Genomic DNA, 3,544 nt, shown 5'->3' on the forward strand with positions numbered 1-3,544 from the left:
TAGGGGAACCAGGGTGAGGCTCTTAGATACAAACCGCAAATGTTGATTTCATTACGTCTGCTATTACGCCAGGAACGTAGGAATCCGTGAGAATTTTGACAGTATCCCCCAATTGCATTAAACTGAAAACTCACCAGCAATGACCTAAATGTTTTGCACACCTCTTTTCGTTAAGCGAGTTGTTAAAATGAAGCGACTAATTAACAAAAAAAAATGATAAGAAAACACCTTGTGTGACATTTCATGGTTAAATATTAATAAACGCCGCCCTCGAATAAACGCCGCATCATGATGCAGCGTTTATTCCAGCCAAGAGGAAATATTTTCTATTGTTCCAAGTGCAAAAGCGAATACAGTAGTAATTAAGTTTGAGCAAGCCTCAAAAGAATTATTTTCCTTGATTGTTACAAACCATGAAAGTTTAGTATTTTCTTTGAGTCAAACGCTTCAAAATCGGTCATTAACGCTAAACATGCTTAGTAAAGACCAAAGCAATAGAAAATTAGCCATTTGTAAGTGATTTGTAACTTGTATTAACATTGCGTGTCTCGAGCCTACCCTGCGGGGCTATAAGTCTGGTCACTGAGAAAAAAAAAGAATTAAGTAAGGGTACAGCATAATCAACTGCTGCTGCGCGCAGTTGATTATGCTGTTTCAAAGCAACTAGAAAAATCTTCCAGGGCCTTAAACCTTGAAATTGTTACTTATAAATTAAGCCGAAAGGAATACGCGGTTGTAGCGTTCAGATTATTATCCTTCTTTCGTTGTTTTATTTTCCCAAATAGAAGTTGAGAGGGTTCCGCCTTCGGCTATGCTTATTGAAACATGCAAATGCAAATGTATGCAAATGCGCTTCAATTCAAACCTTAGAAAATTCTTACTTTTCTTTTTGTCGTTTTCAATATGTTTCAGTTAAAGTTCGTAATGTTACAAAAAGTGCTGCAGAAGTTTGGCATTATTGACTCTTAGGAAAGGGCGCACAAATGACGACTTCAACTGCACGACCAAGCCACTAAGCATTTAAAACTACCCGCTAACTGCCAATTACACATCGCGTAATTTCATGCACGTAGTGGGAAAAATTGGCATCACTTAAACGCCTGCACTTGTGTTACAACTCTCAACCAAATGACACATTTTTACGTGTATATATAATGCGATCTTTCAGGTAGCAAGCAGTAAAGGTTAGCGAAAACCTGTTAGCCGGGCTGGCAGTTAGTGATAGCTGGTTAGAATCATTTATTTTATATGTAAATTTACAAGTTTTCATGCAGAGCTGTCACGGTGTTCTTGTTTTGGCTTTGGCTGCTGTTTTGGCTACATTTACGAATTTCTTTCTAGCATTAGAGCCACGCGCACTGCTGTGCAATTAAATGCGCCATTTGCGCATTTAATTGAGGGGGAGGAAATACAAAAAAGAAATTCATGCAAGGGAAAATGCCAAAAAAAATCGTGCAAAGTGGAAGGCAAAGAAAGAAAATTCATGCAGAAGGAAAGTTTCTAATAAGCACTAAAAACACCTGTCATTTTACACTTGATGAGATCAACGTATTTGAAGAAATATATCAAGGAGAATGCTGAAAATAGCGTTTCCGAGCCTAGAAAATTTCAAAATTGTATGGGGGAGCATGCCCCCAGACCCCCCTACAGTCTAGCGTCTCCAGCGCTCAATTTCTATTTTTATAAAAGCAAATTACATTCCGCCTGGCCTCCCCGACAACAAAACTTTTCTTCCCATACGCCGGTTGTTATAGAACATTCACTATCAAGTCTTGCCTTCTGGCTATTGTATAAAAACTTTCACACCAATTCCTATAGTTATAAGAAAATCCCCAATGGTATTAAGCAGTATAAATTGATAAATTTCTTGACGCGAGCAGTTTTAGATGTATTTCTAGCGATTTCAGAAGGCCCGAATATAAAAATTTCCTGGGGGAGCATGGAACCCCGGACCATGGCTTGATGGCTTGTGATCATAACATCGGTTTTGTTGAACTCTCTCCAGCCGCCACTTTTCCAATTACTCCGGCCCACTCCGCTAGTACGTATTGACCAGTCACTAAAGGATTAAATCAATGAATAACAACAATTTTTGGAAATATTTAAGCTATTTAGCAAATCGTCAACAAAGCAACATCTGTCGAAAGACACATACACACGTGTGTAGCATGGTATAAAGAATCAATACGTGGCATCTGGTCTTAAAAAAACTATTTGTCTAAAAAAAAATTCGAGCAGAGGGTTACACCTGCAAAAAAAAATCCCTGCACAATCAGTGGGCGTAAAAAAAAAATTGTGCAAGCCGAAAATCCCCCACCCCCGCTATCACTTTTCTAATGGAACTAACTAGGGTAAAAGAACTACCAACTACAAATGCAGCATCGAAAGAAACCTTCGCCGCGTGATGTTTTTAAACGGAATATATATATTAAAGGGACATGGTGAGCGTTCTTACCGCGCTGACCTGGACACTAGTTTTCCCGTTTTGAAAAAAGACCACTGTGGACTTTTTTCAAAACAAACCTTCAGAAATCTGCTTCAATCTTCTCAGTGTTTCACTAAATGGGAAAATTTAGAAGAAAAAAAAAACACTGACAAGATTGAAGCAGATTTCTGAAGGTTCTCTACGCGTATTTTGATTTCGGGTTAAGGTGGACTTTTTTCAAAACGTGAACGCTGACCATGTCCCTTTAAGAACTTCTTAATATATAGCAAAGTGCATTTTACTTTTTTTTGATAACATTATGCTTGTAATTTTATATTTTATACCTTTTTAACTTCAAGTATTTTACCTTATAAGTAGTTTTTATTTGAGGACCTCTCGAAAACCACTTTATGTAACGGGAGCTTCCTCGTTAACAATTCTTTATAATTATTGTTATTTTCAAAAATTGTGTGCTCACGAGGACGGATTTGCGCAACGAAACTAGCCTGACCGTGAGATCGCACGCGACTAGAACAACAGACTGAGCACAAGGAGACGCGAGGCGTAGAGGTACCCAACGTGACCACAGTCGATAATAAACTCACAAGTACTGCTAGGAATAATTTATAAAAAGCGAACCGCTTAGCGAAGACTGGGCCAGCCTCATGATGCGAAGAAATCCAGCTGTCTATCGGGAGGGAGGAGGGGGGGGGGGGGCTTATTATACGGGGAATCATATAATCGGATGTCTTTTTGGTCTACAGCTAGGTAGCTAGGTAGATTGGCCTATAAGATAACCGGGAGGGCTTATAAGTGACGTTCTAAGGTATTTAATATGATTATACGAATGAGCGCAGCGGATGAGTAAAATAGATTATTGCTTTTATTTCGAGCAAATAAAATTCATATATTCAACCCACCATGCAATTTCCTTGTTATTGTATAGACAAATACACAAAAAAACATTTTCGTTCGCCAAAAGAATAAACACAAACAAAGCATACAGCTTACAACAATTTGCGAATCTGAAAGGCAAAATTGTGCGATCTGAGCACTATAGACCACTATTTAACAATTAGCATAACCACACTGACCTACTATTGGTAAATCGCGGCGATC

This window comes from Oculina patagonica, chromosome 7, assembly GCF_052425735.1.
Source record: "Oculina patagonica isolate OP01 chromosome 7, crgOcupat, whole genome shotgun sequence".
Taxonomy (NCBI): Eukaryota; Metazoa; Cnidaria; class Anthozoa; order Scleractinia; family Oculinidae; genus Oculina; species Oculina patagonica.